General features: G+C 41.1%; 1 protein-coding gene across 4 annotated transcripts in view; it reads right to left on the reverse strand.

Moving 5' to 3' along the window:
• Positions 1 to 12065, reverse strand: part of LOC139388647 (erbin-like) — a 129971-nt gene that overhangs the window by 104681 nt on the left and 13225 nt on the right. For all 4 annotated transcript variants that reach the window (XM_071135437.1, XM_071135435.1, XM_071135436.1 and 1 more), the window contains exon 2: positions 1363 to 1438. The gene's annotated coding sequence lies outside the window, so the exon portion shown is untranslated. The remainder of the gene's footprint in view (positions 1 to 1362; positions 1439 to 12065) is intronic.

Below are 12065 nucleotides of genomic sequence, written 5' to 3' on the forward strand. Positions count from 1 at the left end.
TAACAATGTGTTCTCGCGAATAGAATCCCCCGACATGTAGAGAAAACAAAAGTCAATGAATGGGCATCTCGGCCCTCACAGCTAACATCAGGTGGGGAGATTGAGTTCTTCAGTCAGTTTCCTCTTGATTGCTAGCTAGAGCATAAATTCCTAGTTTAACAGTGTTATCTGACAACAGTATTGATGCGAGTTTCTGCGTCTCTGCCTCCCCACACATTGTTTACACCATATTAATTGCGGCCAGTAATATCAGTCTCTGCAATAGTGTGTGGTTTCATAGCGTAGTGGGCTTAGCCAATTACCGTGGGAATGATTCAAGTGAAACGGTCAAGTGCCGTCTTTTCCCCATGATCTAAGAGCGCTCTCTGGTTGAATTTAAAATGTTGGATTTGAATAATTTTTTATTTAGATTAAGGTTAACCACATTACAATGACTGAGTCAAAAGATGTTACAATGTTAAATCAGGATTTTGGAAATTCTCCCGCGACCCCATTTTCATATCAGGTGACCCCACATTGGGTCTTCACCCCTAGTTTGAGAACAGCTGTTCTACACACACACGTACTGCACACCCAAGCTCCCATAAGCCTACGGAAATGACTGCCTATGCAAACATTTTTTAAATGAAAGGATACACAAAAACTGTAGACAAGCTACATTGCTTGCCAAATCACAACAGCTATATCACACATTCAAAATGGACTGGTTGATTAAAGTAGGGAATATATTTATCTACCTCTACCACTCCAGTATCCTTGCACATTGTAAATATGGTATTTGCACTGACCCCAGAACTGTATATATAACAAATACAAATATAAAACACACACACACTTTAACCCTACATATATGTACATGGCTACCTCAATTACCTCATACCCCTGCACATCGACACCGCACTGGTATATTTAGAACATGAATTAATTTTCTAATAACTTCAATACAACGGATTTCCTACTAAGTTCAACAAATACTTAAATATTGTTGAATTCTGTTTTAATGTCTGGATTCTGTTAACACTGATTTTATGAGGCCCTAGCTATGCAGACTAGGCTATAGAGAATCCCTGGATTGCATTGTTACAGGAAGGATCTGGGAAAGGTAGGCACTTGGATAACAAATGGAGGTTGTCCAAAAAAAACGCTTCTTTATCATTCAATGCCACCATTGTTCAGAGTCACGATGTTATCCAGAGCCATGTTGTACAGAGCACGGATCAAGGTCAAGCCCAGTAGGTTGCTTATCATCTCTGTATGACTTATCGTAGCCACACATGGCTTTAACCAGCAAATCGGGAATGTTGACTATAGTAAACAGGAAAATATAAACATGGGCGGTCTACACTGCAATGCTTTTCTTACCTTGTCATTTATGACCTAGGCCCCTGGATCCCAGCTGATGGCAGGTGAGAGACCCAACAGCAGCACAGGTGCTTATCTGGAGAAGGGAATAAGCAGATTTGCTGTGTTAAGTACAGATGCACTTACGGTAAATCTTGTCAATCTAAGCGTTAAGACTAAATTACCTGTTATTGGCCCATTACCCATATATTATTAGTAGGGTTTTTACATTTTAGAGGCCCCCCTGTTGGCCGTAGTGACAAAATGTTGCTTTTTTAAAAGCTACTTTCATGCAATTCTACACATTTTGTCATGCGGTGGAGAGAAAAATGTACCGTTTTGTAATTTCCTTCAATTCTACAGTTTATGCTATCTGAGTGACTCAAACATTAAAACAAAATCAACAGGGGCCCCATGCCATGAATTTTTGATTCTCCCTGGCTGTCTAGCTTTTCTTTTAGGGATTGTCAGTTCTCAAAGATGGTCTCATAAAAAATATATAGGTCCATTATCTTTTCTACATATCTGGTTTTAGTCATTTAGGTTTACAATTGAGTTGTTTTTTCTATGCAGAAAAAAACCCTGATTAGGCAGGATTATCTGAGCCAAGTTATCTTTATCTACTTAAACCAATATGGAGAAAGATAGGGGAGTCTGATGTAAGGCTTTTGAAAAAGATCTCATAGTAACACTAGGTGTCCAGGATTTCACCATCCCCCACTCTGAAGCTGGGGCGGCAGGTAGCCTGGTGGTAAGAGCGTTGGGCCAGTAACCGAAAGGTTGCTGGATCGAATCCCCGAGCTGACAATGTAAGAATATGTCGTTCTGCCTCTGAACAAGGCAGTTAACCCACTGATCCCCGGCAGGCCGTCATTGTAAATACAAATTTGTTCTTAACTGAAAGCTCTGAGGCAGTGCATATGTCTACATTTAATTTGGTGTCGCTTTGTATATTGACTTTTGTGAGCCCCCCCCCCACAAATTGAAATTCTACAATAAACTTAAAACATACAAAATAACCTATATCTTGGGCAACAATTACATTTATAAAACAGAAAGGTAAGCTGTGTTTACAATTTGATTCAATAGTCATTGTAACCTAATAAGCTATCTTTACTGCATGCATGCGAGCTAAATAGAATGTAACTAGCCCATTATTATTATTATTGTTGTAAGGACATGCCTGAATACAGTATTGGTGAATGAAACATTTGTGAGACGTCAGATGGATGACAATAGCTCTATTATTATGACTAAGGCAGGGAGCGGGACGAGAAATATGCATGACATCGTAGGCAAACAACTGGATTGCGGCATTATTTTAACTTGTCACAAAGAAATATATCCTGTTTGACAAAGAACCTCTAGTTCAAAACGAGTCAGAAAACTTTTATTCTGAATAAAGCATATCGCAGTATGATAATCCTCCACTGTTGTTGTGGGCAAATTAATGATACTATCCTATTCCATTATGGTGGAATAACTAGGCTTTTTTTAGGCTACATATGTGGTTTGTCATCTCAAAAAACATTGCTAGATTAGCTGTATGTTCAAGATTGGGGCTAAAGGATGCTTTATCCTAAACTACATTATGAAAATATATCCAAACACCTCTTGGAAAGCCATAGGAATAAAGTAGCATTAAAATACACAGCCTAGTGTAGACTAGAGTGTAGCCAGTAAGGCCCATACTGTGGATAGACACTACACAGTGTAGAACATCCACACAGGATGGGGCTCAACAGTACACATGGATATTTCTGCCATTGAAAGTATACATTTTGGGGGGGGTGGAAAAACCCTTTCAGTGTAAACTTAAAGCAGATATTAAGTATGTAGAAGATATAGTGGACCTAGATATTTGTAAATAATATAATCGTTAAGAACTAACAAACACCAAAATAAAGAATTTAAAAATTCCCATAACAATTTAGCAGAATTTATTAGAAAAATAACAGCATTAGCCATTGCAAAATGCATAGAGTTGCAGAAAATTTGCTTCTCTCAGCTACATGGATTTTTCTGTAGAATTTAAGGAAATTGGCACAAAAAAAGCCAGCCCACTACCTAAGCCCCTTTTTGATGCAGAAAAAACCCTGGGATGATAATGATCATTCCTCTTGGCCCAGCGTAGCATGCCCTACATCAGGCCAGTATTGTCTGCCTGTTCATGTCATTGCGGCCCGTGGCCTTGCCAGCTGATCTGACACAAACCCAAATCAGCCCTGGGCTCATCCCCACCCCCCGACTATCCCTGTGCCGATACAGCACAATGGAGCTACAGTGCAACCCAACGCAGTGTGTGTATGTGTGTGAGGGGTTTTAATTGCACACAGGCCCTGACTCTCACAGTCAGCTGAGCACACTATTGGGCTGCATCATCGCCACTTATTACATTCTGCTCCACTTCCTCCGTAGAGCTTTTATGTCTGTCATGTATTATGGATTTACTATGGCAACACACACGCAGCATCCATTTATAGGCCTACAGAATACACACACAGTGCATGTATATGCAAAAACACAAGAACTCACGTATGCACCACTCGTAGGTGCACACTCACAAGTACAATGGGGTTACTGTAGTACTCTCCCTTTGGTGTGCTGTGAAGTGAATAAGAGCCTGTCTGCCTGACCTGCACCTAGCAGACACCATCACATACACAGGGCAGATCATTAGAAAGACTGGAGCAGTGGAGGACACAGTGTGGTGAGGGGAAGAGCAGGAGATAGCCACCATTACAATGGACGCAGTGTGTACCGCATAGGCCTGTCTGTCATTCCTGGCACGTGTTTCGGCTACATGTAATATTGTGGTGTGCTTATGCATAAATATGCTCCTAGAATGTCTCTCTGTGTAGGCACTACATATAAAATAAGGATGTGGGTTTGTGAATATGTAACAGCCATGCAGTAGTAGTGAAAAGGGGAGGAAGGGAGAGAGAGAGGGAGCGTGAGTGAGACAGATGTTCTCTAAAGTGGGTCACAGAGGCAGGCAAATTAGTAGGGAGAGGCAGAGTGCACAGATGTGAGTTCAATTTGACAGACTGGCATGTCAAATGTTTCACAAACTGACACCTCCCAACAAATATTAGGGTTATATTATAAAGTCAACAAAATATTGCGAATCACCTACCAAGAATGTTTTTTTGGCTGAAATTAAACGGGCTACTGGCTACTTTTCAAAATGCGCATTGAGGCATAATCGGATGGTGTGGCGAGCGATGGCAAACAACCAGCACATCAAACAGAATATTCAGCACAAGATGCTGAATTCAACATCATTGCGCACAGTCTATTGAAAATGAAATCAGGCACAGATTCAGAATGGTGTGAGATGATAAGAGGAGGAATGGAACTAGGAGTCATCACATCAATCTAATGGTTAGTTCTGACACTGTCATCTGTGAGATAATCGTTAATTTAGCCCAACACAGCCAAGTGAAGGGGATTTTGTTTTGCCTCTTTCAACAACAACTTGTGTATAGCTACCAAGGCTTTCACCCCTCTAACACACATCATTATTTTCTACAAACAGACGCAAACAAATCTCTCAATGCCTCAATGGCTCATTTCTGTATACAAACAAATCAAATTCTCTTCTCCATTTTTGTCCCAGTATCACTCTCTGAAATGTCTTACAAAAGACACTTACGGTAAAGCACACCCAAAGGAAGCCCAGAATTGCAAAAAAATGGGCCGCCATTTAACGTTAGCATCAATATTTCTGAGAAAACTATAGTGCTACATCGTCCGCTTTTCACTTATCTGCTCAGACATAGGTCTATCCATAAACGTACCGTTTTTTACTGTATAGAATCCTGCTGTTGGCCATTTTAATCAAACAACCCAGTCTCCTCAGCAACATACGGGTCAATGCCTGTAGATGAGCTGTCCTGGTCTGACCCAGGGTTTCCGTTGGGTCTGAGCGGAGCGACTGGTGTTTAACACCATCATGTGTCCGAGTCCTACAGAGAACAAGGCTCTATCCTCACAAACCCAACAACCGTTTCCATCCCTGCTGACTTGGCACACAAAATGAAAACCTTTTTAAAATGTTGATTGCTCTTTCCTCCTTCGGCAACCCGAACACAACCACCCGCCCACAGCAATGAGAAAATCGCATTCCACAAACTCCAGTGAATTACTGCCCTGGTTTTAAGACACCTGCTCCTGCACTGCTCCTGCATGGGGTGGGAGTTAAGTTAGGGAGCTGGAGCTATGAGGTTTCCATTTACACCAGCCAGCCATCAAGTGAAACTGGCCAAATGCCATTCTCTTGACTCAGGGACAATAGCAGTAGGCCTACAGTATGTACTTCAAATCGACTTGGGGTTTAATAGGCTGAACACCTTAAAGGGCATTTGTTTACTCAGTGCAGAGTGTAATCTCAACTAGTGATGCACTGATATGACAATTTTTGGCCGATACCCAATATTTTCCTTGCAAAAAAACCCCCAAAAAACAATACCGTTAACAGATAAACATTTTAGTGGCCTTTTAAGCATTCTAGTACAGTTAAATAGTTAACACACGCGGACACAGCGGTCTAAGGCAATGCATCTCCGTGCAAGAGGCGTCACTACAGTCCCTGGTTCGAATCCAGGCTCTATCACATCTGGCCGTGATTGGGAGTCCCATAGGGCAGCACACAATCTGCCCAGCGTCATCCGGGTTTGGCCGGGGTAGGCAGTCATTGTAAATAAGAATTTGTTCTTAACCGACTTGCTTAGTTATAAAAAAAGGTTACACACACCAAAAAATGATTTTGTTGGCATTTACGCATGTCCCCATTACCAGTAAAACATTATCAAACCTATTTCTTTCACTTACTTGCTGTGCTGTTTCGTTGTTCATTTCTTCAGTTGTTTCACTCTCAACCAGGATTTCTATAGAACGCCGTTTGGGTCTTTACGCGTCAAAAAATATAATTTTATTTTGAAGGCAAACAACAAATTCCACTATTGTGCCTAATCCTTATTGTGGCTAGCTCCACAACAGATAACCCGTCCGGTCGAGCCTCACTAGCCAGATGATGCTAGCTGGCGGCTTATAACATTAGCTTTGAGAAACAGGGTTAAGTAGCTGGCTAGCTATTTATTTTCATGAACTGAAGTTCAATTTCAATAGGCAAACAACAAGTGGCAACCTAGCTAATACTTTCTACTGGTCATTGTTTTCAGGCTGGTTGTATTGGTGCTAGCTAGGTACCAAGCTAGCTACCCCAGAAGTTGCGGTCAAACAAAAGATGCTTTATTACCAACTCGGAAATTTTAAAACACATCGTTCGTGGCGGGTGCTTGCAGACTTTTTTGTAGCTTTGACAGTGGTACTGCATCTTTTTTGACACGCAAAGACCCAAACGGGGTTCCATAGAATGCATGTCGTGAAGCTAATAGCAGTGACTATTACTGTGCAACTCTGTTAGGGCAACATCAGACTAAATAGTGTACTTGGTAGTGTGTACCGGTGCTCGACCAGGCGGCGAAAGCCCACATCACCCACGACAGAGAACGGTTGATTGTCAAGGACAATGAATCCCATTATCTTGGATTTAATGGATTTTGCCTTTGGAGTTGTCTCGCTAAAATGTTACTCTTTCAAATGACTGCTTGACTTGTTGACTGCTCGATCCACACAGCAGACATTGTGGGCTAGTTTAGGAATGCTGTGTTGCACGTATAGCGCAACATTTTACGTGCCGTCATTACGTAATGTACCTACGTTATATAGGTGCGCATGTCGGCTTTGACATCGGTTTTGCACATCGGGCGTTAAACTAGACATTGGCCGATACCAATGTTGGCATTTTCTAGCAATTACGGTATGTTCACCGATATATCGTGCATCTCTACTCTCAACCCTGTGAGTGTATGCAGGCTTTTGACTACGTCGAGCTTAGCGCTATACCACCAACTAATTGTTGAGACCTAGTGCTGGGGCTGGGACAAAATCCCCCACGGACACTGCAGCCCACCGAGACCGGGAGCAAAAAGTAACTGTCATTGTGTCCCACTATGCATATGTATTGGTTTTGTTGACAAAGCCACACAACCCAGTGAACATAGAGATAAAAGCATTCTCTTGGGCCTCCTGATGACTTCCAGTTTGAGAAATGTCAGTTAACTGGCTGTTGATGAGTTGAACAAAGGGCAGATGTAAGGGGAATCAGTGAAAGGGGTGGACAGTGAACTTGACAATGTCAAAGCCAAAATGACTGAAATAGGCCCCATTTCTAGAGAGGAGCCACAGGGGAACAGTCACTGATGTGCTACAGGGGGGACATTTATACATTAGCAGTCGAAAAGGCCAGACCCTACTCCCTATAGATGATGAATGGGGTTTCAATGTCATTTCTAAAGTGATTCAGATTAAAGAGAGTGTGGGAGAGAGAGCAGGGAGTGTGGGAGAGAGAGCAGACTTGTGCTTATTCTTAAGGACGCAGATAGAAAAATCCAAAGGTTCCAAAGCTGCTGTCACAGGCAGCAGAAAAATGGGTGATAGATACACTGAATCAAAATATAATTTGTGCACACACAATTTGAGGGAAATAAGGTTTTTGTGAGTATGGATAATTTCTGGGATCTTTTATTTCAGCTCATGAAACATGGGACGAACACTTGATATGTTGCATTTATATTTAACATGTTATAGATATTTTTGTTATACAGTACCAGTCAAAAGTTTGGACAGCTACTCATTCAAGGGTTTTTCTTTATTTTTACTATTTTCCACATTGTAGAATAATAGTGAAGACATCAAAACTATTAAATAACACATACAGAATACTTCCATTTTTGCAGTAATGCTGCAATTAGTTGGTTGTAATTTTGAGTTGAGCAGACATTTCCATATATTGTTGTTGTTTGCTGCATGTGACCTATCTCCACCAGTCCTATTTATGATATAATTTCCAAAGATAAATTTTTATGAAAAATATTTTAAAAATATCAAAAACAAGACATTTCTAAGTGACCACAACTCTTGAATGGTAGTGTAGAACTTTTCAAAGAAACGTGGGTCATCATTATTTGGTCCGTAAAGGTTAATGAGCCATATTCATTTATGGCCCAATAATATATTTAAAATAATCCATCTACCATTCAGATCTGTTTCGACAATTCGCACATACTGATCAAAATTACTGTTAATGAACATCACCCCTTTAGAGTTTATTTGCCCATGGGAGAAGTATTTCACCCCCTAGTCCTTTTTCCACACAACTTCATCTAAAATTGTTGAATGAGTTTCCTGTAAACAATAGCTATATTACTTCTTTAAGCCAGGTAAATATTGTTAGTCTTTTCTTACTATCTCCTAAGCAATTACAATTACAACTGGATGTACTTATTTCACCAATTACCATAATGAGATACAAGTTTCAAATCTATTTTTCATAATACAGTGCCTTGCGAAAGTATTCGGCCCCCTTGAACTTTGCGACCTTTTGCCACATTTCAGGCTTCAAACATAAAGATATAAAACTGTATTTTTTTGTGAAGAATCAACAACAAGTGGGACACAATCATGAAGTGGAACAACGTTTATTGGATATTTCAAACTTTTTTAACAAATCAAAAACTGAAAAATTGGGCGTGCAAAATTATTCAGCCCCCTTAAGTTAATACTTTGTAGCGCCACCTTTTGCTGCGATTACAGCTGTAAGTCGCTTGGGGTATGTCTCTATCAGTTTTGCACATCGAGAGACTGACATTTTTTCCCATTCCTCCTAGCAAAACAGCTCGAGCTCAGTGAGGTTGGATGGAGAGCATTTGTGAACAGCAGTTTTCAGTTCTTTCCACAGATTCTCGATTGGATTCAGGTCTGGACTTTGACTTGGCCATTCTAACACCTGGATATGTTTATTTTTGAACCATTCCATTGGAGATTTTGCTTTATGTTTTGGATCATTGTCTTGTTGGAAGACAAATCTCCGTCCCAGTCTCAGGTCTTTTGCAGACTCCATCAGGTTTTCTTCCAGAATGGTCCTGTATTTGGCTCAATCCATCTTCCCATCAATTTTAACCATCTTCCCTGTCCCTGCTGAAGAAAAGCAGGCCCAAACCATGATGCTGCCACCACCACGTTTGACAGTGGGGATGGTGTGTTCAGCTGTGTTGCTTTTACGCCAAACATAACGTTTTGCATTGTTGCCAAAAAGTTCAATTTTGGTTTCATCTGACCAGAGCACCTTCTTCCACATGTTTGGTGTGTCTCCCAGGTGGCTTGTGGCAAACTTTAAACAACACTTTTTATTGATATCTTTAAGAAATGGCTTTCTTCTTGCCACTCTTCCATAAAGGCCAGATTTGTGCAATATAGGACTGATTGTTGTCCTATGGACAGAGTCTCCCACCTCAGCTGTAGATCTCTGCAGTTCATCCAGAGTGATCATGGGCCTCTTGGCTGCATCTCTGATCAGTCTTCTCCTTGTATAAGCTGAAAGTTTAGAGGGACGGCCAGGTCTTGGTAGATTTGCAGTGGTCTGATACTCCTTCCATTTCAATATTATCGCTTGCACAGTGCTCCTTGGGATGTTTAAAGCTTGGGAAATCTTTTTGTATCCAAACTTCTTCACAACAGTATCTCGGACCTGCCTGGTGTGTTCCTTGTTCTTCATGATGCTCTCTGCGCTTTTAACGGACCTCTGAGACTATCACAGTGCAGGTGCATTTATACGGAGACTTGATTACACACAGGTGGATTGTATTTATCATCATTAGTCATTTAGGTCAACATTGGATCATCCAGAGATCCTCACTGAACTTCTGGAGAGAGTTTGCTGCACTGAAAGTAAAGGGGCTGAATAATTTTGCACGCCCAATTTTTCAGTTTTTGATTTGTTAAAAAAGTTTGAAATATCCAATAAATGTCGTTCCACTTCATGATTGTGTCCCACTTGTTGTTGATTCTTCACAAAAAAATACAGTTTTATATCTTTATGTTTGAAGCCTGAAATGTGGCAAAAGGTCGCAAAGTTCAAGGGGGCCGAATACTTTCGCAAGGCACTGTATATGTTTGTAAATGTACCATTAAAAAGTACCACACTGTAGTGATTGAGTGTCCATAAAGCTGTACCATATTAGCATTGCTACTAAGTAACACTCCAATTGTTATCCACTATTCCACCCGCTAAAGCCCCTTGCCATCCCAAGATGGGATGTCCTCCCAGTGACCGGCATTCTACCACCGACCCCTCCCCCCATGAAAGGCCAGGACCCATCCTTCAAAAAGAGCACACAGTGCCACCCACAGAATAGAAGCAGATCAACCGCTAAAAGCCTTTCCAATGCTCTCACCTCAATTTGCTTTATAAATAGTTTTTAACTCTGTTTTATTTATAACCTAACACTAACAGACAACTAGAAAAAGCTCAAACAGACAGCTGAACAGAAAGACATATGCACACAAGCAGTTATTTAAAAACCTTCTTCATATGCCGAGTCTCCTTACACATCTGGACAGCCAATACATCTCTGATGCTAGACAGGACTTCAGTGATGTATGTTCTTTCTCACTTCATCGGACCTCGGCGCAAATTCGTCACTCCTCCCCAACTCATGGCTGTCCTGTTGACTTGTACCAGACTGTGGACCTTCTCCTTTCCATAGGAAGCCTGATGTCAAATAATAACATGTTTGGACAGAATGTAAACATTCTGCATTCCCTTCTCTCCCTCAGTCCCACGAACAAGGATTTCAAGTTTAGAAGCCAGAACCCATCAGTAGCGATTAAAACACTACACCCAGATGGTTGAATATCTTAATTTCCATCATTAACAATGAATATGCGTAATAATATCGACCCGTAGCACTAACATCTGTAGCCATGAAGTGCTTTAAAAAAGGCTGGTCATGGCTCACAACACCATTATCCCAGAAACCCTAGACAAACTCCAATTTGCATACCGCCCCAAGAGACCCACAGATGATGCAATTTCCATTGCACTCCATACCGCCCTTTCCTTTGCTGTTCTGGGATTTATTTGCGCTTTTCGCACCAAAGTACGTTCATCTCTAGGAGACGGAACGCATCTCCTTCCTGAGCGGTATGATGGCTGCGTAGTCCCATGGTGTTTATACTTGCGTACTATTGTTTGTACAGATGAACGCGGTACCTTCAGGCGTTTGAAAATTGCTTTTTTGATTTTCCCATGATGTCAAAAAAAGAGGCACTGAGTTTGAAGTTAGGTATTGAAATACATCCACAGGTACACCTCCAATTGACTTGAATTATGTCAATTAGCCTATCAGAAGCTTCTAAAGCCATAACATCATTTTCTGGAATTTTCCAAGCTGTTTTAAAAAAAAGGCAGAGTCAACTTAGTGTATGTAAACTTCTGACCCACTGGAATTGTGATACAGTGAATTTTAAGTGAAATAATCTGTCTCTAAACAATTGTTGGAAAAATGACTTGTGTCATACACAAAGTAGATGTCCTAACCGACTTGACAAAATGATTTGTGGACTGGTTGAAAAATGAGTTTTACTGACTGCAAGCTAAGTGTCTGTAAACTTCGACTTCAACTGTATGTGAGAATGCTATTCATTGATTACAGCTCAGCATTCAACACCATAGTGCCCTCAAAGCTCATCACTAAGCTAACACCTTCCTTTGCAACTGGATCCTGGACTTCTTGACGGACCACCCCCAGGTGGTAAGGGTAGGTAATAACACATCTGCCACACTGATCTTCAACACGGGGGCCCCTCTCCTCCTGTAC

Source organism: Oncorhynchus clarkii, chromosome 29 (assembly GCF_045791955.1).
Source record: "Oncorhynchus clarkii lewisi isolate Uvic-CL-2024 chromosome 29, UVic_Ocla_1.0, whole genome shotgun sequence".
Classification (NCBI taxonomy): domain Eukaryota; kingdom Metazoa; phylum Chordata; class Actinopteri; order Salmoniformes; family Salmonidae; genus Oncorhynchus; species Oncorhynchus clarkii.